Here is a 27,886-nt window from a genome sequence, read left to right as displayed (position 1 = left end):
TCAGTCCCCAAGACGGCCTTCACTTCAGTCACGAGTATTGGGGTGCCCAAGGTACCCACAGGTCTGTCCGACTTGGTTGGAAATCAGGAGCTCCTACAACCTCCCTCCCCCAGGTTTAACAGTTTGTTAGCATGGCGCAGAGAACTCAGGGAAACAGTTTACTTATGCTTACTGGTTTGTCGTAAAGACACAACTCAGGAACAGCCAAATGGCAGTGTTGCATGGACAGGGTTTGGGGTGGCGGTAGGGGTTCAAGAAGCTTCCATGCCCCCTCTTGGGGTGCCACCCTCCCAGCACTCCATGTGCTCGGCAGCCCAGAAGTTCTCCAAACCCTGCTCACTGGGTCTTTACGGAGACGTGTTACGAAAGCATGCAATCACTGGCCGCTGGTGACTAGCTCAACCCCCAGCCCCTCTTCCCTCCCTAGAAGTTCAGGGGGTGGAGAGCTGAAAGTTCCAATCCTCTTATTATGTCTCGGTCTTTCTGTTGACCAGCCCCCAATCTGAAGCTTCCTACTTATCTCACTGGATACAAGTTAGACCATCACCACTCCAGAGATGCCAAGGGTTTTAGGAGTTGCGTTCTTTCATATCCGTCCAATTTCCCTACCACTTTGGAAAGAACTGACCAACGTGAGAACAAGTTCACTACATCGCTACCAAACATCCAGATACTTCTTTCATTAGGTCCATGGGAATCTGCCTCCTTTTTTGAAACAGAATAGTGATGAACTCATGTTATTTTATGGACGTAACTTCATGATTTCACTGAGCAAGGACCACAGTGAGAGAACCAGGGTTTAATGGGATCTTGGCATATTTTGCTAGAACAGAGAGAATGTTCATAAACGTGCCAAACTTCCAGGCAAAGTGGCATCCTTTTGTATTTCTTTCTACACCTTTAAAAAGCCATTGTCCTTCCTTACCCACCCCCCTATGGTAAATAGTCTAGATGGTAAAGGTTTAAAGTCGGAGACTTATAAAGGCGGACAGGAAATCAAAACCACCTCTGTTTCATGGTTTGCGATGACTTACTCTTCCACGGTTTCGAGTTTAGAAAGAGTTGGGGTTTTTTAAATTAATTTTTAATAGCATCTGCTGTTATTGTTTTTTCTATATAGAAAATCTCTGCAAAGATCCAAGCTCACCCTCCCACTTAATCATCTTCTTTATGGGAGGAATAAATGACTTCAGAGTTGAGGTTCCGAAGGCATCCAAACTCTTTCTCAGCTGGTGCACTTTTGAGTGTGAGTAACTTAAATTGCAAACCCTCTCGGGGCCCAGGACTTATCTTCTTTATCTCTTGTAAAGGGTTGAACAGACTGTGAGTCTTCAACAAGCAATAAATAACGCTATATTCCACATCAATAATGAGTGCAGTCTAGTTGCAAAAAGCCGATTCTGATAAAAATCAAGGCCCAAGATATACGTATGCATATGGCCGGTTCCCTTTGTTGTACGGCAGAAACTCACACAGCATTGTAAAGCAATTATACTCCAATAAAGATGTTTAAAACAAAAAATCAAGGCCCAAGCATCACCCAAGCCTTGGATTTCATCCAAATGTGACCTCGTGGGAAGACTTTTTGAAAATTAAGAGGAGGGATGTGTGTGTTGCCTTGAATTTCCTGTCCATATTGATGCCCCTTAGAGTAGGAAGATAAGGGTTTTCAGAAGGTTTTTTCTTTCTACATATTGCTGATGATTCCCTAGGTTTGACAGCTAATTGGTCCTCAATTAATATCTATTGAATAAATAATAATAATAGCTAATATGTATGAAGTGCTTACCCTGTATCAAGCACTATGATAAGGCTTTACACGGAGTAAGTATCTCATGTCAACACAATGGGGTAGGTTCTATTACTGGCCCCATTTTACAGATGGGAAAACAGAGATTCAGAGAGGTTTCGTCACTTGCTCAAGGTCACTTAGCTAGTGAATGGTACAGCAGGATTTTAACTCCAGCTCAGAACCACTCCATTTTACTGTCTCTGCAAATCAAATACCTCATCGATTGAATATGCTGACTTTTGTGCCTGAGTTAAGACCAAAAATGGGATTACTGCAATTCAAGGGTTAAAAAAAAACCTTGCCAAACGATTCTTGGGTGGTTAAGCCTCAGAAGAAGTGGTAGATACTCACATATCTCAGTTGCTTTGCCCTGAATATAACCAACTCCTTAATGTCTCAGAAACTTGGAATTTGGCATTAAAAAGAACTTCAAAGATTATTTCATTCAACGTCTTACCCAACAGAAGACACCTTTCCATGGAACAGTGCAGCCTCTGCTTGCCTGCCTCCAGGGACAGGAGGCTCACTACCTCAAGTACCTTCAAGCACTGCCTAAGGGGCAGGCTGCCCTTTCCTCACCTTTCAGACCTAAGCAAGAAGTTGGTGCCTAATTCCTGGTGCTTCACAAGAAATACAGATCTGTCTGCCTAAGTGAACACTCTGGTTTGTTCCCTGGAGAGACAGACAAAATGATATCAGAGTTTATTGAGGCTTCCTGCCGGCCCAAGTCTCCACATGCTACTCCCAGCTCCATAATCCTCAAATCTACAAAAATACAACAGGACGGCATGTGCCGAGACTTCCCTGGTGGTCCACTGGTTAAGACTCCATGCTCCCACTACAGGGGGCATGGGTTTGATCCCTGGTCGGGGCCACACGGCACAGCCAAAAGGAAACAAAAAAGATGGTGTGTGCCATGATGTATTCTGGGAGGCAGAGAGAAAAATCTCCAATGTTCTAAGGAAATACCCAGGCAGCCTCTATACCCCTTCCTCTTGGTCTTCTTTCACTGGCACTTGAGTATCTTTTTGTCACTCTGAACACTCAGGAGTTCTAATAGGACCTCTCCCAAGGCCAGAGTCCTTATTTTCAGCCAACCCTACCTCACCTACCTACCTCTCCTACTCATAGCCAGCCCCCTCCACATCTCCTTAGTACCTGTGTGCCTACCACAGCGAAACTGTAGTGGTGACAAGCATTGTCCTTGAAGCCAGAGGGATCTGTGTTTGCATCCCATGTTTATTGCTTACTAGCTGTGTGACCTTGGACAAACATCTTAGCCATTCGGGGCCTCCATTTCTTCATTCACAAAATGACCTTATTCCTCAGAGGGATACAGCTCATGGAAAGGAATAAGTGGATCTATCCTGACGATCTAACGTACAGCATGGTGACTATAGTTAACGATACTGTATTACATACTTGAAAGTTGTTTAAGAAAGTAGATCTTGGGTTTGCCTGGTGGCGCAGTGGTTGAGAGTCCGCCTGCCGATGCAGGGGACACGGGTTCGTGCCCCGGTCCGGGAGGATCCCACATGCCGTGGAGCGGCTGGGCCCGTGAGCCATGGCCGCTGAGCCTGCGCGTCCGGAGCCTGTGCTCCGCAACGGGAGAGGCCACAACAGTGAGGGGCTCGCGTACCGCAAAAAAAAAAAAAAAAAAGGAAGTAGATCTTAAGTGTTATCACCATACACTGAAAAAAACGGTAATTATGTGAGGGGATGGAGGTGCTAACTAACCTTAGTGTGGTAATCATTTCACAATATAGCCGTTCATCAAATCATCACGTCATATACCTTAAACTAACATGGGTTACATGTCAAGAATATCTCAATAAAGCTGGAAAACAATAATAAAATTAAATTAAATTAAATAATAAAATAAATTGACACACAGCACATAAATTGGTACAAACAGATAATCAGACAGACACCCAGACCGTCACACAGACATTTGTACAGACATATGCATGGACACACACACACACAAAGACACACACGAAGTAACAGCAATCCGTCACAACTACAGCTCTGTTCCCTCGCCCGCAGCCAACCTCCGTCCCCGCACCTCCCACCTCCTGCACCCCTGCGCCTTCCCCTTACCCGCCACACCCCAGCCCCTAAATTCAGAAAGTTGGGCCTGCAAGGACGTTTGATTGGCCAAGCCCCCTTCAGTGGTTTTATTTTTCCGAGTGCGGTTTTGAAGCAACATGGGAAGTAATGAGAGGAAATAATTTTGTTCATTGTTGAACAAGCAGAGGACACTGTGGCAATGTGTATAACAGATGTGTGTGCAGGGAGTTTCTATACACGATTGTGTGCTCCCATCTCTCTCCAAAGATGGGGAATTCAAATCGGCATTTTTATTTTTTTAAGGGAAGGAAGCAGGAGGAGAGCTTGAACCCACTCCAGAGGTGTATGAAGTTGGACAGCCCTGAAGCATCGGGTGGCCTTGCCTGCAGCCTGGTTTCTCCTAAGAAGAATCACGGCATGCCTGCTGATGTTAATTCCTCGATTTATATAATGTCAGGGAGTCAGGTTTTATCTCTCCTAGCCCCCAAAAATAACATTAAAAAAAAAAAACTGAACAGAATGAAAATCACTTCATGGAGTCTTCCAGATGAAACCAGGAGTCTGGCTACCTTGGGCTCATGAATGTGGTATCGGAACTGTACAGGCTTCCGGTAAAATCCAGCCCATGTGTCCCTTTAAGGAGAAAGCCCCCCTGCCCTTACTGCCCGCTAAATGTCATCCCCTTCCTATGCATCCTTCCAGTTCTTATGTTTTAGGTCAAGCATGCTTTAATCTTATCTCTGGTCTTTCAGCTCAGACCTCGCTAAAGAAGCTTCTGCCAGGAGCCAAGGTCATATGCTCTTTTTCTCCCTGGAAAAGCCAACAGCCTCCTCTGGTCCACAGGCATAAGCTTAACCAAAGATCACAACTGGCTACATGTGAGCTGGATCCAGACCCCAGACCTGTTTTATTTGGCTCGCAGAGCGTTGGCTCAGACGATATATTTTCAAAATATTGAATCATCTGCCAACATTGAAAAATCAGAAGCTTTCACATAAAAATTGCAGTTTTTCAGCTTTTCTTGAAAACTTGAAAGTTCTGGCAACACTCAGCCTATATTCCTACAAGGTTACCTTGGCTAGAGCTGAGTGGCGGGTGGTCCCTTGAGACAGGATGCTGCATTTTGCCACAGTCCACACCACTCCCTAGTGTCTCCTCACACTGTGTCTCAAAGTCTGTTGCTCTTTAACACTGACCTCTCAGTGTTGTTTTACTTAGAGAAGAATTAATGGGACAGGAAGATAGGTCTAACACCCACTTCTCTTTCAAAAGTAGAGAAATAAAGGATCATGATGGTGTAATAACAAAACAAAAACTTAACACTTACTTGGAATATTCTAAGCTCATTATATTCTAAGCTCATTTAATCCACACAGCAACTCTCTAAGGGTTGGTCTGTGGGTGTTATCTTGCTATTGTTTTTTGGGTTTTGGTTTGGTTTTTTTTTTTTTGGCCGCACCACATGACTTCTGGGATCTTAGTTCTCCCACCAGGGATCGAACCCAGGCCATTGAACTGCCAGGGAATTCCCTGCTACCTTGTTATTGTTGGCATTGTTGTTGTTATTACCATTTTAAGGAATGGGAGAAATTACGGTAAACAAAGAAGGCCAAGTTTTACAGGGAACGAGGTATCTATTTCTTTGTGGAAATGAAACTGTCCTATATACCATCCTATGTACATCTTAAAGATCTTCCATTTGTCCCTCCAGAGCCACTCACCACCCTTCCCCACCCTACTCTCTGCCCCTGGAGATGTATCCTTACAGATCTGTATGGGTCCCTTCTTTGGCTTCAAGTTGGACTTGGCCAACAAGCGACATGGAGAGGAAACTATGGGTGTGAGTGAACCTGGGGTATATATTCCCCAGCTCCCTCCCTGTGGGGTCAAAGAGTCATAGCAGGTGGGCTGAGTCCCTCTACCTGAGGTCAGGGGTCCAGTCCAGGGCCTCTCCACAGAATCGCCCTCCTCAGTAACTTCTCTTTCAGCCTAGGGGAGGTAAGTGCTCCCACGTGTTACTAGTCTCAGGATACTTCAGTATTCCTCTTGGTTTTCTTCTACCTCCTTAGTTCCCTTCATCCTTCACAAACATCTGTAAACAGTCCCTTGAGGAACCTTCCATCAGATGGCCCGGTGGAAGGGTATCATCTGTTTCCTGCCAGGATCCCATCTAATGCATCTTTTTTTTTTTTTTTTTTTTGGCCTCACCATACGGCATGCAGGATCTTAGTTCCCCAACCAGGGATCGAACCCTGGCCCCCTGCAGTGGAAGCGTGGAGTCCTAACCACTGGACAGCCAGGGAGTTTCCCATCTAATACATCTTTAATCAGCATCCTTCATTTGTGCTACCTGCCCAGCCCGAGAACATATTTGAGTTTGCTACCCCTGCACTAGACTTACATTTTATACAGCACACAAGAGGAGTCCAGTAAGCTTATCTGTGGCTCTCAGAAAATTAATTCTTTTTTCCCACCACCATCTTTGATGCAAAAAAAGAGAAATATCTTTTTTGCTCTTGGGTTGAGAGCATGCCCTTGGGTTTTTGCTCATGCCCTTGGGTTGACAGACCATATGGGGTAAAGAGCACTGGAATAGGAGTTAGGAGCCCTGGATTCTAGGCAGAAGGCCCCCTTTCAGGAACACAGTCGCTTTGCAGAAGAGCCAGCTGGGCCCTCACCAGATGCAATCGTGCAAAATAGAGTGGCCACAGACGGGATCTTTCCAAGCCCTGCCCAGGGAGGAAGGCAGCCTGCCCAGATTTTTCTCTTTCTATTCTGTTTCCCTGTTCGATACCCATCCCCACCTCCCCTTAAGCCTTGGATCAACCCCCCTTACCGCCCCCCCTAAAATTTCCAGTTGTGCATCTATGGCATACATGTTTGTTTTTTGACAAAACTTCAACTCTCTATGTGGGAGAGGAATGCCTCTTTTAACAGAAAATCAATGTTGTTAATAAACAAAGTACATGTTATTTAGCATCGTTGGACCCTGCAAGTCCCACCAGGTCTCTTGGCACTTGTATAGAAATATGTTTCTGGATAATCCCAGAGCCCCTGGCCAGGCCTCACCCAGAAGTCTCTGAAAGTTAAAATAATCACATCGTCAAGCAGTGGATGAGATCAGAATTGTGCAAAAGGGCCCTTGGAAACAAAATCCTTCCTCGGCCAGAAGCAGAGAGAGTGAGAACATGATTTCTCTCTTTCTTTAGCGTATGTTTGCTAAAGACCTTCTCACTGCCAAGCGGGTCCTGGAGGTGCAGGGGGCAAGTGAGAGATAGTCCCCTGGTTCCCTGGGGGCCCACGTTCCAGATGGTGCCCACACACCCAAGACCCTATTTTGATGGAATTTTCAAAGTTCAAGGGGATCACAGACACAGGGACCTACCACAGTGACTTATACCCCAGCCTTGGTGTCGGGGTTAAGTTGACACAGGAGAATGGGTGCTAGAAGCCATGGGAACGGCACGTACAGAAGCACAGAGATGCGAACACCAGGTATGCCTGGGCCACAACAAGAAGTTCCATGCTGCTGATGGGCAGGTGTTCTAGAGCCCATTCATCCCCCCACATTAGTACATAAGCTCTCCATGAACTTATGTTTACCAGGGGGGGAAGTGTTAGGGAGAGGGATAGATTGGGAGTTTGGGATTGACATGTACACACTGCTGTATTTAAAATAGCTAACGAATAAGGACCTACTGTAAAAAATAAATAGATAAATAAATGAATAATTTTTAAAAGAAAGAAAAAAAAGAACATAAGCTCTCTGAGGGTAAGGATTCTTGTTTTGCTCATGACTATAATGCCTGACACACAGTAGCTGCTCAAAAAATATGTGTCATATGAATGTATCCATATATCTACTGAGAACTTTCTAGATAATATACTGTACTGGGGAATTAACACTGGACAGAACAAAGGTCCAGCTCTCCAGGTGCTCACAGGCTGAGGGAGGGGATTAAAGGTAAGGAAATGGACAATTGCGATACAACGTGATAAATACTAAGATACGGGAGCTGCTAGGGTGGACTTTTTGATGAAGTAAGAACCCCGGAGAAAGTTAACATCTCAGCAGAGTTAACCAGGGATGAGGGGACAGGAATGGACCCTCAAGGCAGTGGGAACAACACATACAAAGGCTTGGGGGTGAGAAAAAGCAAGAAAGGATGGGATCAGTGGAGACAGACAGCCGTTGGGTTGCATGTCACAGACAAAGGTCATCCGGCCAGAACACAGAAGATAGATTGATAGATCACTAGATACATACATATGTACATATATACATACATACATAGATAAAGACTGACAATAAAATTCAATCACTACTGAGAGGTCAACTCCAATAACCAAATCTCCAATAACCAAGTCAACCAGGTCCCTAGGTGTCTTGCTTAATAAGGACACGTCACCTTTATTAATCACTTACTATGTGCCAGCCACTGGGCTTTGAAGCTATTTACTTTTCAGCTCTAAGAAGTGGGTCTCACTTTTATCCCCATTGTACAGGTGAGCCAACTGAGGTTCTACGGTGCAAAGTGACTCCCATACAGGGTTCACAGGACCCACTCACAAAGATAACAGAGGTGTGAACCCAGGCCCATGAGAGCAATGGAGGCATCCTGTAGCACGAGAGGGAAGGTAAAAAAAGGAACAGAGGACAGCGAGGAGGAAAGTGAGTCACTTTATCCACACGCATGTCCTCCTGGCTCATCAAATGCAAATGAAGCCTGGGATGGAAAAAGCACCGGTAATTAAAGTGGAATGAAGGTGGGGATGGTGGAACAATAGGGCACATTCTCCACCGCCAGAGGCAGGGTGGTTGCCATGGAGACAGGCCAAGGTGATGGGACCAGAGATCAAAGGCCGCCCCACGATCTTCTCTGTTGGAGTTGAAGGATCAACTGTTGTAGCTCCTGGAGAACCAGAGAACAGAGCTAGCTGTCCCAGCTAGAGGACAGTTTCTTAGCACCTGCTTCTGAAGCTGGGACATAGCATACGGTTGAAGGGAGAGTATTTGTGTCCTTCAATGATTATGTTTGTTTGTTTGGGTTTTTTCTTTTCTTTTCTTTTCTTTTCTTTTTGGCTGCGCAGCATGTCTTGGGCTTGCGGAATCTTAGTTCACCGACCATGGATTGAACCAATCCCCTCGGCAGAATGATTATTATTTTATTAACTTTAATTTTCTTTATACCAAGCTTGTTGTCAAAAACTCCAACAATGGATACATAACAGATATGCATTAAAAGGAAAATTCTCTTCCTCTTACTTGAAGGCTCTGATAATTAACTCTTTCTAAAAAGACACACAAGAGGGCTTCCCTGGTGGCGCAGTGGTTGAGAGTCAGCCTGCCGATGCAGGGGACGTGGGTTCGTGCCCCGGTCCACGAAGATCCCACACGCTGCAGAGCGGCTGGGCCCGCGAGCCATGGCTGCTGAGCCTGTGTGTCTGGAGCCCATGTACCGCGGAAAAAAAAAAAAAAAAAGACACACAAGAAATCGAAAGCTTTTCTTGCTCCTTGGGTGACCTGGGTATCTCTGGACAAAGAGAAGGAAGCTGTCTTCACTGTATATCCTTTTATACATTCTGATTTATTTTTTAATTTAAAACTATAAATGAAATTTAAAAAATAAGTATAATTTTTAAGCTAAAATTATACACATAAAATTTAACCAACTTTTAAATAGGCGTTTATGTCTCTTACAGAATTTTTTTCTCTTTGCACATAGAAACTTAGATATGGAACGTATACAATTGTTCAACAATGAAAATCTGTCTCATCCTTTTTAAAGGTTTTGTGGAATTCCTTAAGGCCATGGTCTACGTAATCTATTCCCTTTCTATAAAAAAGAGGGGATTGAAACATTGCTGTTCCCCTTTCATGCTTCCACCTGGATCACTCCAGACTGAAAGGGAGCAGAGTAGCTACCTGGGCACTTCAACATGAGGCCAAGTCAAAGCTCTAACGTTCGGACGGCTGAGTCAGGTGACCTATGACCTGGCACACAGACGCAAGAGGTTTTTTTGGGGTTTTTTTTTTTTTTGGCCACGCTGCGCGGCATGTAGAATCTTAATTCCCTGACCAGGGATCGAACCGACGCCCTCTGCACTAGAAGCTCGGAACCTTAACCACTGGACCACCAGGGAAGTCCCCAAGAGCTCTTTAATCAGATCTCCTGGGCTCAAATCCAGGCTCAGTCCTTTAACGGGATCTCAGGCTAAATCTCAATGTTCTTATCTCTTAAGAGGGCATCACAGTATCTCCCTCACAGAATATTCCTGAGGAGTAAATGAAAAATCTATGCATAGCACCCAGGCTGTTGCCTGGCAGAGAATACCTAAGCGCCCCGAAAATGACCCGTCTTAGTGTCCTTATTCTTATCATACTATTACATCCTCTAGGATGACTATTGGCTAAGCCCCCCTCTCCTCCAGCCACTCACTCAACACATGTTAATTGAGTGCCTAGTATGTGTCCAGCTGGGGTCCACCCAGCTCAAGGAGAAAGGCACACATCAAAGGGAAAACTTCAGCCAGCTCTGGCTCCAGAGCCCAGAATTTCAGTTTACACCTCTGATCTGGAGATGCCCTAAATCAGCAGGGCCCTATCAAAGAGACAAGAAAAAAATAAATAAACTTACCTAGAGTTCAAAGTCACTAATGCGGCTCCAGCATATTAGGACACTGTATTTGTTTCCAGGGCTCTGAACAGGGACGTTTCCAGAGAAGTTTTAAGGGAGCACTTCCAGAATGCGTTTTGTTCACACTCACTTCTAAACCAATGAACCCCCATAGGGAAATCAGTGTGGGTCCAGGTTTAAGTTAAATTATAATAATAGTAGTAGTAATAATATTAGCTCTTATTTATTAGGGGTTTGCTATGTACCAGACTCTGTGCTAAGAGCTTTCCATGCATCATCTCATTTCACCTTCAAAATAAGCCAAGAGGCAATTCCCTGGTGGTCCAGTGGTTAGGACTCAGCACTCTCACTGCTGGCGCCCAAGTTCAATCCCTGGTCAGGAAACTAAGATCCCACAAGCTCCACGACGTAGCCAAATTTTAAAAGAAAAAAAAAATTTAAGCCAAGAGATATGAAGTGTTAAGATCTACAGGATACAGATGAACCACTGGAGGCTCAGAGAGGTCAAGGGGCTTGCCCGAGGTCACACAGCTAGTAAATGGCCAGGCCAGGATTCTGACTCTAAAGAGTCTGCTCCAGAGCTCCCTGCCACCCGCAAGTCAAAGAGCAAAGACTCCTCAAACTTGGGGAGGATTTGGACTTCTCTTCTCTTCTCTAAACCCCTGCAAAGGCCACCCCAGTAGAAGACCAGAAAGCTAACTGAAAGCTCAATGGTTAACTCCCCTTTGGGTGTGCTCTGGAGCTGTGCACACAGGCTACGGAAGAGGGGCTACAGAAACCTGAATCATTTAGCACAAGGCCTGGAAGACAATGCATGACATTGTAGGCCGAGGCAGCTGAACCTGAGAACCCTGGGGACCTGGCCGCATCTCTCTAATCGGATCTGAAAACCACATTCCTATGGTTCCCCCAGGTTGCAGCGAATTCCTCTGGCTTATTAAGCAGGTATGACCCGTCTTTTTGATATAAAAACAACAGGCTGTGTGCTGGGCTGGGCTGAGACCTAACAGAATATAAAAAGTCAGCAGCACAAAGCCTAGCACCTCCAACACACATCTGGAAAGCATTTTCTATTGATATAAAAATGGATGTGTGGATAACGCATGTGTGTATTTATGAATCTGGTGTATTAACCACAAAGGTCACAGTGAGAAAGGGCCATCCTGACTCCGAAGCCAGCCCCCATGCTGAGCTTTCGGATGACTTCGGGGTTGACTTATCCCAACCGAGGCCAAAGCTTCACATACACACCTTCTTCTCTACTAACCAGGTCTCCAAAACCCAACCAGGCTGAACACGGACGCTTTTTCTCTGGTGTCTTGGAGTGGATGCATTCGAAAATGGAACACGCTTATGAGGTCTGCTGATTCTGACCCCTTCTAATGAGAGCTCTTACCTGACTGAAAGCCAGGATTCTTAGAAAACTGCATTTTTCAAGAAAGCTGGTTGATTTTATATATGTGTGTGTGTGTATTTATATATTTATATATATATTTGTTTCATTTATTCATTCAAGAAATATATTTCGAGCATCGACTATGCGCCAGTAATGGTTCCACGTGTTGGGGTTACAGTCACAAACAAGATACATTAAGTCCTGTAGTCTTGGAGGTTCCAATCTAGTGAAGGAGACATAAAATAAACCAGTAAATGAATAACTATAGACTATAATTGGGATGGACAGACTCTACCCCTTCCATGATTCCTGCCTCCCAGTATTCTCAGTTTTGTGTCATTCCCTCCCCTTTAGTATGAATGGGACTTGCGACTTGTTTCCAACCAATAAAATATGGCAGTAGTGGTGGAATGCTATTTCTACGGCCTTACGGTCTTGCTAGCTGACTCGCTCTGAAGACCCTCCTGGCTGGCGTGATGAAGAAGGCAGCTGTGTCAGTCAACTGCAGGCAGCCCTAGGAGCTGAGCGGCCTCCCGCTGACACTGACCGAGAAGCCAGGGCTCTCATTCCTATGACTGCAAGGAAATTCATTATTCCAATAACCTTGGTGAGCTTGGAAGTGGATCCTTACCCAGTCAAGCCCCCAGATGAGAAAGCAGCCCAACCAACACTTGGAGAGCAGCCCTTTGAGGCCCTAAGCAGAAGACTCAGACTCCTGACATAAAGAAACTGTGAGATAATCGATGTGTGCTGTTTTAAGCCACTGTTCGTGGTAATTTGTTTTACACAACCATAAAAAATTAGTGGAATAATTATAGATAGGAATAAGTGCTATGAAAAAAATAATAAAGGTAAAGGATAGAGTGAGGGTGGAATTGTCCAGAGAGGGCCTCTCTGATTAGGTGACATTTGAACACAGACCATCAAGAAGCTGTGTGGAAAATCTGAGGGAACAGTGTTAGGAGGAAAAAGAAGGGCAAACACATGGTTTCGTGAAGGAAGAGAGGAGTTGGTATATTGAGAAACAGCAAGGAGGCAAAGTGGCTGCAGCCAGTGGTCAAGGAAAGGGTGATGGGAGCCAACGAGCCAGTGGTCAGATTATCCAGTGCTTTGTGGTTCACGCAGTAAGGACTCTGGATTTCAGGCTAAGAATACTGGGAGGTGATTAGAAGGATATAATAAGATTCATGTTTTTAAAGAGACTTCTCTGGCCACTATGCTGAGAAAAACTGAAAAGGAGGAAAGATGGAATCGAGAAGACCACATAGGAGGCTGTGGTCATTATCTTTGTAAAACGCTGGTGGCTTGGACTAGAGTAGGAGTGAAACGAAGAGAAGCCGTCAGATTTGGGTTCACGTCTCTGAGGTTCCCTCCTTTCTACAATATGCCTCTCAACTTCTAACCACTTTGGAAGCCCCAAAGTCCGACCTCTGAATCCTCAGCCCAGTAAGACGGCGAGTTTCTGCTCACCTTCTATTCCTCTGCACCATGAATTAACCAAAGTCTTTAGAGAAAAGGCTGGGATCAATTTAAAGATCCCCTTCCCCTCCCCCTAGCATCATATTCCCACAAATTCTATATGTGCTGGTGATTCCGATTCTTATAAACAGTTGTTGCATGTATTTATGTCCAGCTTTTCTCAATGTTTTTGGAGGAGGGTTATTTTCATACAAGCTCCACTGGAACTGACTTTTTCACTGAAGTCTTATCCCACGCCTGGTTCAAATCAATCCCTATACGGTAGTGGTTATGAACCCAGACTCTGGAGCCAGGCTGCCTGGATTCAAATCCCACTTCTGAAACCTTCCAGCGCTGAGTCTGAGATTTATCACTTAACCTCTCTCTGCCTCAGTTTCCTCATCTTTAAAATGGGAAGAGGACTTCCCTGGTGGCGCAGTGGTTAAGACTCCGCCTGCCAATGCAGGGGACATGGGTTCGAGCCCTGGTCCGGGAAGATCCCACATGCCACAGAGCAACTAAGCCTGTGCACCACAACTACTGAGCCTGTGCTCTAGAGCCCGCGAGTCACAGCTACTGAGCCCGAGTGTCACAACTACTGAAGCCCGCGCGCCTTAGAGCCCGTGCTCCGCAACAAGAGAAGCCACCGCAATGAGAAGCCCGCGCACCGCAACGAAGAGTAGCCCCCGCTCATCACAACTAGAGAAAGCCCGCGCACAGCAACGAAGACCCAACACAGCCAAAAATAAATAAATAAATAAATAAATAAATAAATAAATAAATAAATAAATAAAATTTTTTAAAATAAAATAAAATTGGAAGAAAAATAGTTCCTATCTCATGAAATTGTGAGGGGTAAATAGAACAATACACTTAGAGCGTGTAGAGCACTGTCTAATACATAGCAAGTATTTATATAGGTCTTTATTATTATTTATACAATAGATGGGAAAGAAAGACCCACCTTGATACATGGCAAGTTAATAGCAGAACCTAAAACTCAGGTCTCCCAACTTTCAGCCCAAACATATAGAAAAATATTGGCATGGAGATAATACCTGTAAGAATGTGAATTCCCTGGAACACCCATCAATATTATTACTATAGAGTAGTTAACCTTTCGTTTGTTTGTTTGTTTTTTGGCCGTGCCACATGGCATGTGGGATCTTAGTTCCCCAACCAGGGATCAAACCTGCGCCCCTTGAAGTGGAAGTGCAGAGTCTTAACCACTGGACCACCAGGGAAGTCCCGTAGAGTAAGTAGTTAACCTCTTTGATAACCTTTCTCCCAGAGGGTAGAGTGTTGATGGTATGGAAAATCAGATAGGTAAATTTTGCTGGAGAAGAGATAAGGGGAAAGTCTGGAGCATAGGAGTTAGGACTACGGAGGAACTGTGATTAACCAGGCATAGCAAAAGCCAGTTCTTCATCTATTTCCCCTTTTGTCGTGCTCTGCATTGGGAGAGTTCACGTCCCCTGGCTTTGTAAAGTTTACACTTAAGCCTCAACTTAGACCTGGAACACTGGAAGAAAAATGGGTGCAGGTGGGTTCCCATTTCTGTGCAACCGCCCGAGCACCCAGCTCCCGAAGTCCTAAGACTCTCTGCACTACTTCCCATCGATTCCACTCCTCTGCCCACCAACAGGGAAACAGGCCTCCCGGCCAGAAACTCAGAGGATGCCAACGCCATCCTGGCACCACTCCCGGCTTGCTCCGTGGTCCTGGGAAAATGACGGAACTCCCCAGCACACTCATTTCCCTATTGCCAGAAGAGAGACAATAAAATCCGCTTTCCAGAGAGCCAAGGGAATTAATTACTTGAGCATTTATTAAGTGCTTTGAAGATACAATGTGTGAAGTGTTCACTTTTTCCCTTCCTTGCTCTCAGGTTTGCCTAAGCAGGACAAGAAGTCACTAAGAGCCAAGCCCACAGCTTCCATGGAAAGTTCAGGACACTTCCTAAGGGCACAAGCAGCATATTAACTCTCACTTGAGTTTCAGCCTGTGCAGCGCGAGGGATGAAATAAGTTTGCAGAAACTCTCACAGCTTGGCTGAATTCCCCTCCAGTAGCACGTTGGAAACTTTCACAGAGCTGCTTCCATATCTTCATCATTTATTCAACAATTTTTTGATTTCGCATTTTATATTGGAGTATAGTTGATTTAAAATGTTGTGTTAGTTTCAGGTGTATAGCAAAGTGATTTAGTTATACATATTCATATATCTATTCTCTTTCAGATTCTTTTCCCACATAGGTTATTACAGAGTACTGGGTAGAGTTCCCTATGCTATACAGTAGGTCCTTGTTGATATATTCAACAAATATTTATCGAACACCTTCTGTGTGGTAGGGATTCTTTGGGGCACAGGGAATGTAGCAATAAACAAAACATCAAAAATCCTTTCATTTTAGAATTTATATTCCACTGGGAGATTGTGGGGTGGGAGTGGGGGGCACACAATAAATAAGAAGAACAAGTAGTATATAGTCTATGAGATGGTGAAAAGTGTTAAAAGGGAAAGTAAGGGACAGTAGTAGAGAGGAGTTGCTATTTGATGAAAGGTGGACAGGGAAGATGACATTTGAGTAAAAACCTGGAAGGAGCGGGGAGGAAGGGGGGCTACGTAAGGGTAGGGTGCTCCAGGAAGAGGGAAGCACCTCTTCCCTCTTCACGCATAACAGTGCTGAGGCGGGAGCTTATCTAGTGCTGAGGCGGGAGCTTAACAGTGCTGAGGCGGGAGCTTATCTAGAATGGAGCATGGAGAACCGTGTGGCTAGAGTAGAGGAAACTAAGAGAAGAGTAGGGGGAGACAGAGGCAGATGGGCAATGGGGGAGGGGAGTTGTGCAAGTCATGGGAAGCCTGATAGGTCATTAATACTTCGGCTTTTATCTGAGTGTAGTATAAACCCACTGGTGGTAGATGAATGGATGGATGGATGGATGGATGGATGGATGTTTGGATGGATGGATGGATGGATGGATGGATGGATGGATGGATGGGTGGATGGATGGATGGATGGATGGATGGATGGATGGATGTTAGATATATTGGATGGATGGATGGATGGATGTTTGGATGGATGGATGGATGGATGGATGGATGGATGGATGGGTGGATGGATGGATGGATGGATGGATGGATGGATGGATGGATGTTAGATATATTGGATGGATGGATGGATGGATGGATGGATGGATGTTAGATATATTGGATGGATGGATGGATGGATGTTTGGATGGATGGATGGATGGATGGATGGATGGATGGATGGATGGATATGCTTGCCAGTTTCTTGACTGCAAACAACTGACCCTATTTGAGGCAGAAAATAAATGTTCGGGATATTGGGTAACTAAGAATCTACAAGAAACATTTGAGAGGAAAAGTGACATCGTTGTGCCCAGTGTCTTCTGTTCGGCCTTCCAGATCCACTCTCTACCTTTCTCCATTCTGCTCTATGCCCAGGAGGCTGACCTGTATGGGCCAACTCAATGTTTTCTCTGGCTCTGGCATGAGATCAGAGGGAGGGAGGAGTGTGTGGACATGGTATTTATCCTCTGGTCCCTTCCCTGCCAGGTCATCACAGGTTGACTGTGTCCCTCACCCAAGGCCACAGCTGCTGCCAGGAGGCCTCTCCCCACACTGTCTCTGGATTCTGAAAACTGCTTCCGTCCCCTCACCCGTTCATGCCTGGGGGTGGTAGTATGTCCAGAACCACTCCTTTTCCTAAACACAGCCTGTGCTTTTGTTCATTGTTCCTTTGTGACACTCTCCGCATTCCATCATTTGAGTAGGACATCTGTTTGTTGCTATTTCCTGCTCCTGTGGATTTATCCACCTTTGCATATGCCTAGAGCCTAGCTCAGTGTCTGTTATGTTAGAGGAATAGATGGGTAACTGATGGATGGATGGGTGGATGGATGGATGGATTGACAGATGGAGAGATGGATACAAGGACGCATGAATACATGGGTCCGACAAGAGGGGTCAGGATTTTTGGTTCCACACAACTCATTCCAATTGAGGCAGAAACTAAATATCCAGGATAGTGGATCACCCCTAGAATCTGCAAGAATAGTGGCCAAGAAACAAGGGAGGCTAGGAGGCTGAAATCCCAGTGCTGTAGCACAGCAAGGATCCCACTCTCACCATCTCACCACCACTGCCCACTGCCCCTGGGATAAATGCTAAACACTTTCAATGTCACGCCAAGATTTCTGTCCCGGGCAGGATATCTAATTGGCCCAGCACTAATCTATTGACACATCCTAGTTTCTAGGGAATCTGCTCCCCTTGGCTTGTGGAATGGGAAGCAGTCCCTGTCTCCCACCTATTTTGGAATTTCTCCCAAAAAAGAAAGATATTTAGATATTAAGTAGCAAAAAGAACAATATACAGCGTAGTGAATAACTAGTCCTGAACTTGGCTCACCAAAGATACACTTAGTAAGTGGTTCTGTGAACAAACAGCGCTACAAAGGAGACACAGCAGGATTATAAGGCTCTCTGACCCTCAGCAAGCTTTCGTACTGGTGGAGAAGAAACAGTAGAGAGAGAAGAAAGGGGCATTAGAGATTTAAAGAAACTTGGGAAGGCAGAATTTCCACAAATGGACATCTTTGAACCTAGTACCTTGTGATACTCTATGAGGGGGAAAAATGCTCCATGATCAATACTGCGTTCTTGACACCCCCTTAGAGATTCATATTAGGCATTAGCACATGAAAGGCTCCGAAAACTCTTGTAGAATTTTTTAAATCTGTTGGATTTTCTTTCATTCCAAACTGAGTCACTATGGAACCATTTTTCATATAACAGCCTGGGGGCCTTAGGGGTTTGTGAAAGGAAAGCTCTTATCAGATGCTGGGAGAGTACGGGAATAATATGGATGGGGTGAAACGGTGGAGCTCTAGTGGAGAAAACTTCATTTTGGAACATGATCTGTCACTGTCACAGAGGGACAAGGGGAGGCAGAACCATATCCTGAGAAGACGTGGGTTGATAAGGACACTCATATTCGAGATGTGAAGAGGGAGACCAGGAGATTCTGGAATAGGGCTATGCGAGGTAACCTCCCCTTCCTTCTTAGATGATCATTGCAGTTGGTGGTGAGTTTGGGGGGCTTGAGGAAAGACTGAGATCCCCAAGGCCAACCCATTCCCTGTGGAAAACGCAGGCGAAAGACTCAACCAACAGGAGTTCCGTGCAACTGCTCCTGGAATCTCAGCTTGTTCAAACTGAAAGAACATTCTAGGCAAATTCAGAGCATCTCGAAACCAGAGTCCTGTAGAATTTCAGGATTCTGTCATCACTGAGTCTATCTATCCCATCACTGGAGAAGCAGTGACTTAAAATTAAACATGGTTCCTTGACTATAGCATCTCTCAGAGCGTCTACGACACAAACGATCTTTGTCAGTCTCCAGCAAGGGAACAGAGGATGCACTATTTCCCCCAATATGTGAGACCAACAACCCCCGCCCTTTTTTAATGAAGTCTCTACCAGAATAAGCATTCCATAGAATATACTTTAGAAAACCAATGATGACTGAATTCCCTCATTTTACAGATGGAGAAACTGAGACCCAGGGAGGAAACATGAACCTGCCTAAAGTCAAACATCAAGCAGAGATAAGGCCAGAATTCAGGAATCCCATCTCTTTCCACCATGCTGCATGGTCAAGAGGCCTTTGTTCAACGGCCTCGGAGCTCGGCTCCAAGAAACGAAAGGTAAAGAAAGTATTTTTATTTTTCATGAAGTGCGTACGGACAAAGTGCCTAAAAAGTGCACGAAAACATATATTTTTGAAAGACAATGGAATTTGGAAAAGTTGCCAACTACTGTTTAAAATCCAGCACAGAAGGGAGAGAAGAAATGGTGTGAGCAAGTGTGGGTCTCCACTTAGGTAGAACGATGAAAGTTTTATGAAGGTTGGAGACAACCAGCTAGTTGTTTTTTTTTTTTTAATTAATTTGATGGTTTATTCATTTTAATTTTTTTTGGCTGTGTTGGGTCTTCATTGCTGTGCTCAGGCTTTCTCTAGCTGCGGCGAGCGGGGGCTAGTCTTCATTGCGGTGCGTGGGCTTCTCATTGTGGTGGCTTCTCGTTGCAGAGCACGGGCTCTAGGCACGGAGGCTTCAGTAGTTGTGGCTCGCGGGCTCTAGAGCGCAGGCTCGGTAATTGTGGCACACGGGCTCAGTTGCTCCGCGGCATGTGGGATCTTCCCGGACCAGGGCTCGAACCCGTGTCCCCTGCATTGGCAGGCGGAGTCTTAACCACTGCGCCACCAGGGAAGTTCCAACCAGCTAGTTTTTTTAATCGGTCCATCTCTACCCTCTGCCCACCGACTCCGTTCCCAAGGCCACTGCCTTTAGCACAGAGCCTCAGCATCTTTCCCCTGGGCCACTGCCATGGGCGCCAAGCCATCAACACCATCCCCAACCAAGGGGTCTCGCTAAAGGTCAAATCTGATGCTGTCATTCCACGTGACCTCCAAAACAAATGCCAAGTTCCTCACTGAAGAATACGAGCCTCACAGAGATTTCAAGCCACATCTCCCATCACTCATCCCCTCCTGCCCGAAGCTAGGACCTTCTCACCATCTCCTAAATTCCACCCACTTTCAGAGCTCCTTCCACACCTTTAGATCTGCTTTACGATCTGCCCACACGGCGTGCCTCTGCCTTCAGCTGGAGAACTCCTCATCCTTCACAGCCCATCTCCAATGCTTTCTCCTCCTTGAAGCCTCTCCACTGTCAGCGGGTTGGCCCAGACCAAGGTCTATATTACATTTATTTGTTCTTGAATTCGGGGACTCATTAAATACCTGTTGTGTGCTGGTCACTGTTCCAGGTGTGGAAGCTACTGAGGTGAACAAGAGAAATGAGGTCCCTGATCTCAGGGGATTTGAAATCTACTAGAGGGACAAAGACCAATCAAGAGGTAAGCAATTAAACGAACTACTGCAATCTTTAAAAAACAAAAAACAGGGCTTCCCTGGTGGCGCAGTGGTTGAGAGTCCGCCTGCCGATGCAGGGGCCGCAGGTTCGGGCCCCGGTCCGGGAAGATCCCACATGCCGCGGAGCAGCTAGGCCCATGAGCCATGGCCACTGAGCCTGCGCGTCCGGAGCCTGTGCTCCGCAACAGGAGAGGCCACAAGAGTGAGAGGCCCGCGTACCGAAAAAAAAAAAAAAAAATCCCTCAGCACTCATGTCATATGTAGCTGATATATGTACCAAAAAAAAGCACAACTGGCAGCCTGTCTAGGTCACTCCTCCCAGGAAGGCACCTACGAGACAGACTAGCTGGCTGGGCAACAGAAGGAGCTGATTTGAGGGCTAGACTCTGCGGCAGAGCCTGGGGAAAAGTCCCTTGCCCCTCTGGTGCCACAGTTCCTTCCCTGGGGCAGAAAATATCAAGGTTAATAACGCGGTCCCTAAAGCACAGGCTGGGGCAGAGCTGGGGCCAGAGATCATGATTATTAAGCTCTGCCTGATGCTGGGATGAAAGGTAGTCTATAAAAAACTGGTACTATTAGGGCAGAGGTGGGTCAGCTCCTGGCTTTCGCCAGTGGCTGGAGAAGGCCTGGGGATTCTTCTACATGAAAGTGTCGCTGCAAAAGTAAGCTGTGATTAATCAGTACTGTCATTAGTCCTCCGATTACCAGCTCGCTGGGCCTTCACCAGGAGGATGGGTCTTAAAAGCACCCTCGGGCTTCCCTGGTGGCGCAGTGGTTGAGAGTCCGCCTGCGGATGCAGGGGACGCGGGTTCGTGCCCCGGTCCGGGAAGATCCCGCATGCCGCGGACCGGCTGGGCCCGTGAGCCATGGCCGCTGAGGCTGCGCGTCCGGAGCCTGTGCTCCACGGCGGGAGAGGCCACAACAGTGAGAGGCCCGCACACTGCAAAAAAAGAACACCCTCCACTGCACCCTGAAGAAAATCCCATAACCCCAAACGGCCCCAATTCATGCCCACCATCCTGATTCCTCTGGACTGGCAAGAGTTGTACACCTACTATGTGCCAAGAACTTCTCCCATTTGGCACGTAATAAACCGGGGTATTTTTCCTTCCAGTTTTCTTGAGATATAATTGACACAGCACCGTACAAGCTTAAGGTGTACAGCACAATGTTTTGACTTACATACACCATGAAATGATGATCACAGTAAGTTTAGTGAACATCTATCAGCTCATATAAATACAAAATTAAAGAAATAGAAAAAAATTTTTTCCTTGTGATAAGAACTCTTAGGATTTTCTCTCTTAACAATGTTCATATGTCATCCACAGTAGTGTTAATTGCATTTATCATGTTGTACATGTAATATACTGTTATAGTAACCACCCCAAAGGTTCAGTGCTATTGTCCCATTCTTGACCTGTATGTCAAGAAACTGAAGCCCAGGAGCTTCCCTGGTGGCGCAGTGGTTACGAATCCACCTGCCGATGCAGGGACCATGGGTTCGAGCCCTGGTCCGGGAAGATCCCACATACCGCAGAGCAGCTAAGCCCGTGTGCCACAACTACTGAGCCTGCGCTCTAGAGCCCGCGAGCCACAACTACCAAGCCCGCACACCACAACTACCAAAGCCCACGTGCCTAGAGCCCGTGCTCCACAACAAGAGAAGCCACCTCAATGAGAAGCCCGCACACCACAATGAAGACCCAACACGGCCAAAAATGAATAAATAAATTAAATTTTAAAAAAAAAGAAAAGGAAAAGAAACTGAAGCCCAGCTGGGGGGTGACTAAGCCAGAATTCCAATGTCAAGTCTGAAGTTTCTACTACCATGTTCCACACCTTCTGGGCCTTTCCTCACACACCATCCTGATCAGTGAAGATTCTTGAGCGGCAGCTGAGGTCAAGAAAGACCAGAAAAATCACCACCCAGGAATTTTGTCCTCCTATGCTTTTCCCTCTTCTCTCTAATGGGTTCACCTCCTTTGCTTCTCCAAGGACCTTCCAATTCCTATTGTCTGTAGAGACATCACACATCTTTCTCAAAAACACAGTGTAATAGAATTTTACCAACCCTCAGAGAAAAAGCATTTTAGAAGATGCAAGGGCTGAAAAGAAGGTGTCTTGGTATAGGTTCAGGAAATATTGGCGATTTTCTTCCAGCTTTGATTGTTCTCAACTACAAATTCATCTATCACTTGTCCCAAGGTTGCCACGTCTATTGGGAACATTCTACATTAAGAGTCGTGCTACCTGGAGTTGTTACGAAGACCTCCCACTTCCTGAGAACTATAACTCAGTTTTCCCATCTGTAGAATGGGAACAGCTAACTTCCTTAAGATTAAGAGAAAGGAAAATGCTTCTTTCTCTTTCTCTTTTTCTTTTTTGAATTTATTTATTTATATTATTTTTGCCTGCGTTGGGTCTTCATTGCTGTGCACGGGCTTTCTCTAGTTGCAGCAAGCAGGGGCTACTCTTTGTTGCAGTGCACGGGCTTCTCATCGTGGCGGCTTCTCCTTGTTTCGGAGCACAGGCTCTAGGCTCGTGGGCTTCAGTAGTTGTGGCACGCGGGCTTCAGCAGTTGTGGCTCGAGAGCTCTAGAGCGCAAGCTCAATAGTTGTGGTGCACAGGCTTAGTTGCTCCACAGCATGTGGGATCTTCCCGGACCAGGGCTCGAACCAGTGTTCCCTGCATTGGCAGGCTGATTCTCAACCACTGCGCCACCAGGGAAGCCCCTCTCTCTTTTAATTTTTTAATTGCCTCAAGCTAGAGGGATTTAGCCATGGCTTATCAATTCACTCATTCTTTCAATAAATATTTGATTTGGAGCACCCACAGTACGCTCAGTGCTGCTTTAGGTCCTAGAGATAAAGTCGAGAGTAAGACATATCTACGTATCTGTGTCCAGAGGATCCCTAGCTTCCTCCAGATTCTACAAGATTTCTGTGAACCAAAAAGCCGCAATAAATCTCTTCTGACCCACAGGAGCTATGGGTTCCTGGGTCATCCTCCTCCTGCCTCTATTTCCCCATCTATGAAATGGGATTAATGATAACCCCCAAGGATAGCATCAGATTAATAAAATGAAGAGACCAAGGAGCTTTGAGTTTCCTGAAAAAGGAGGAGCCAGGCGCTATGGGGTTTGAGGCGTGTCTGCTGCCTGCAAGAATGTGGCTTTCCCTCTGGCTCCCAGGAACCCAAGAAATCTGACAGGACACTCCGGTCCCCTGGCGAGAAGCCTGAACAGGGCTTGGAAAGGGGCGAGGTCCCAGAGTTATAGACCAAAGGGGGAGAGAGGGTGATGCACACGCATTTACCCCCGGGTCACTGGTTCCAACGCAGGCCGGCAGATCTCAACCGAAAGTTACTGCCATCTGCTCCGTGACCTCAATCCATTTGCTACCGTGCACATTGCAACTGGCAGCCCCAGCGGGCAGGCTGGCACTGACCGAGGCTGAAAATGGGTCACTCCCAAGAGTCCCAAGGGCTGGCCTAGGCCCTGGATTGGGGCACGGGGTGGGCAGGGAGGGGCCTGGAACTCTCCATCTAAAATAATAGCTGGAAGAGTAGCATGGAGAAAGGTCTCGTCCACTAGGAAGCTTTCTAGACTCTACCTTCCCTCAGCTCTGGATCCCAGCAAGCCACGTCATGTCACCCCCTGTTCACAGGAACCGGCTGTCAGATAAAACACAGCAAAGCATACAGGGCATCTGGTCAGTTTCATAGGACAATAAAAGCTGTTTATTAAGAACCTACAGTGTGCCAAGCAAGGAGCTGGACTCATTACCTGCAACACCTCATGCGATCATCAGGCCAAATCTGGGAGCTATGTACTCTTGCTTTCGATTCACAGATGAGAAAACAGAGGCTCAGAGAAGCAAAGAACTTGCCCAGAGTCACTCAGCCATAGGTGGTGGGCCAGGATTTGAACCCAAGAAGCTATTGTTTAATAGGTAGAGTTTCAGGGTGGGGTGATAAAAAAAAGTTCTGGAGATGGATGGTGACACAACCATGTGAATGTACTCATTGCCACTGAACTGTACACTTGAAAGTAAATTAAATGGTAAATTTTGCTATGTACATTTGACTACAGTATAATTAATTACATGACCATCCTTAGGGGAAGAACTAAATGGGATGTATGCATTCCATGGAACTCTATCCAGCAGCAAAAACATGACAAGTCTGTATTGCTAATATGGAAAATCTCTTAGGGGTACCGTTAAGCAAAAAAAAAAAAAAAACAACAACAAACAAACGGTTACATCCTTCTAATAGGAATCAATTTATGCAAACACACACTCTCAAAAAGCACCATTTATTTTCTGTGTGTGTGTGTAGCCAGTTGTGCTTGTTTTGAAAACATAAATTTGTTCCATTGTGATTGATATATCTGGGAGCAATTTGAGCATAACCAGATTTTCTGTTTGCTCATGCACGATTTCATCCACAAGAAACACTGGGTCAATGCAGAAAATTGCACCCAGCTGAACTGACCCCTCAGGAACACACAAAACAGATACCCTGCAACCTCTTCCAGCTTTCTCCGAGCCACACCCATTCACACCTGGGTTACAAGTTTCTGATTTCAGACAAACTCTTGCTACCCCTTCACAAGAATTCACAAGCTGCAGCCCTTCTGGTACCACGTCCACAAGAAAAGTTCAGGACTTTGCCGAAGTCAAGTTCCATGGTTATTACAGCATTTAGGTGTTAAATATTTCTTAACCATTTAACATGTGTCAAATGGTGCTATAGTTTTTATTAGTTTCCTGTTTTTTTATGTGTGACTGATAAAGTTTTTGACTGTTGTCCCCTTAGCCTTATTTTTCTCATAACCCCCGCGGTTTTTATCGTGCGATTTTGCATAGTGCAATGCTTTTAGGAATGTATATGTCACGCTCTAGCAGAATTGACTGTGCATACGTTTTTTTAGAAACATATATAGATATGTACGCACACATATATGCATGTGTGTGTGTGCATAAATAAAGTCAAAACTGATAAACTGGGCTTCCCTGGTGGCGCAGTGGTTGGGAGTCCGCCTGCGGATGCAGGGGATGCGGGTTCGTGCCCCGGTCCGGGAAGATCCCACATGCCGCGGAGCGGCTGGGCCCGTGAGCCATGGCCGCTGAGCCTGCGCGTCCGGAGCCTGTGCTCTGCAACGGGAGAGGCCACAACAGTGAGAGGCCCGCGTACCACAAAAAAAAAAAACTGATAAACTGATAATAGTGAGGTTATCATTGGGGTGGGGAGGCTGGAGGAAGTAGCTAGAAGGACTTTAGTCATATGTATAGGTTTAATTTTTTACAAGAAGTTTTATTAATTTTCTTAACTGCGCAGCTAAACTTTTAAGAAAAAGGGTTCGCTATTTCTAGACCCGTGTTCATAGCAACACTATTCATAACAGCCAAGAGGTGGAAGCGACCCAAATGTCCATGGATAGACAAACAAATGTCCACGGATGGATAAACAAAATGTGGTCTATCCGTACAATGGAATATGACTCAGTCTTAAAAAGAAGGAAATCCTGTCGCAGGTTACAACATGGATGAACCTTGAGGACATTATGCTGAGTGAAGTAAGCCAGACACAAAAAGACAAACACTGTGTGATTCCATTTATATGAGGTTCCTAGTGTAGTCAGATTCATAGAGACAGAAAGTAGAAGGGTGTTTGCCAAGGATTGGGGGAAGGGAGAAACGGGGAGTTGGTGTTTAACGAGAACACAGTTTCCATTTTGCAAGATGAAAACAGTTTTGGAGATCCGTGACACAACGAGATGAATGTACTTTGCTGAAAATGGTTAAGATTGTAAATCTTAACACACTTAAAAATGGTTAAGGAGATATGGGGATATATGTATATGTACAGCTGATTCACTTTGTCATAAAGCAGAAACTAACACACCATTGTAAAGCAATTATACTCCCATAAAGATGTTAAAAAAGAAAATGGTTAAGATCGTAAATTTTATGATAGTTTTTTTACCACCATTACATTATTTTTTTCTAGTTTTTAAAGACCCATAATAACGGGTGTAACTGAGTCACTTTGCTGTACACCTGTAACTAACACATCATTGTGAATAAACCATACTCCAATATAAAATAAAAATGTTTTAAATAAAAGATCTATAATTACAAATCAATATACCACATGAAAAGGTACATTAATAAAGCAACACACACTCAGGCTACAGCCCATTTCCTGAAGCTTCTAGAACAATGCATGAGCCCTGCGTAAAACTAGCTGGTTGACTCTGGTTCATCAGCTTCTCGGGCTGGTTGGTTGATTGACAGGCAGAGGCATCGTGCCCCACCCAGAGGCTTAACATGAGAGGGGAGACAGGAGGGAACCATAAATAACACGTTAACCACCGACTCTTCACAGGGCCAGGCATCCAGCAAAGCACTATGTGGCTTTGTCCCTCCAAATCTGCTGTGAAACCGGATCCTGCCCGTCCTCCACCAGGAAGGTGCCCAGAAAATCTACGACAGGGCACACCAGCAGGAGGAGAAGCATCGGGCCCCAGGGCCGCGGGTCAGCCAAGGCCTCCAGACTCCATCCCACTGGCCACCCGCAGATGCCCCCAGCGGCCCTGCCAGCTGCTCCCAGAGAGAGGCCCCGGGGATGAAAGAGCACGCCTGCGTGCGTGCGTGCCGCATAGCGGGAGGACGATCTTGGCAGGCCTGTGTGGGAAACTTGCAGAACACCTGCCTCTAGGATGGGGGGCAGACCCTCTGCGGGGGCCCCCTGCTTTCCCGGGGCCCTGAGTGATCCTCGGACGTGCCCTGGGCCACCGCCACCGCCTTCAGCGGCAATCAGAGTATTGGTCCGCAACTGCCCACACTGATGAGCTGGTGAGTCAACGAGACAGGATTTCCAAGCATGTGTGCTTCCAGCCATCTCTGAGCCGCCGGGGGAAGGAAAGGGCACTCCAGCCAGCTGCGTCCCTGCCAAGGGCACTGGGAAGTATTGTCTCCTCACTCAGAAGCGCCCTTCCCACCTTTTGGCCCTCCTGATTCTCAGGCAACCTTCAAGATTCAGCTAGTGCCTCCTCTTCCAGGAAGCCTCCCTGACCCCAGCTCTCCCACCTCTGCACACCGCCCCACCCTGGCGGATAGAAACTCTTTCAACTGGATCCCCCATGCCCAGCCCACTGCCTGGCACAGAGAAGGCTGGTTAAAGGAAGCTAAACCAGGTGGGAAGGAAGATGAGGTCTTCTCAGAGCTGGGAGTCAAGAGTAGAAAGACCTTAAAGCCGGAATAGATCTTGGAGGGACTGGGGGTATGGGGGGTGGTCCTCACTTTCTATGCTGCTTACCCTTTCTTGAGAATCTGGTCAAAAGCCATCTCCTTAAAGGCACATGCTCAAACACATACACAAAATGTTCAGGGGCTATTCCCACAAAGTTAAACAGAGTTACCATATGATCCAGCAATTCTACTCCCTAAGTATATACCCAAGAGAATTGAAGACAAATGTCCACACAAAAACTTGTGCATGAATGTATGTAGCTGCATTCTTCATAAGAGCCAAAAGGTGGAAGCAACCCAAACGTCCATCAA

This window comes from Stenella coeruleoalba, assembly GCF_951394435.1.
Source record: "Stenella coeruleoalba genome assembly, chromosome: 14".
Lineage (NCBI taxonomy): Eukaryota > Metazoa > Chordata > Mammalia > Artiodactyla > Delphinidae > Stenella > Stenella coeruleoalba.
This window is presented reverse-complemented; position numbering follows the sequence as displayed.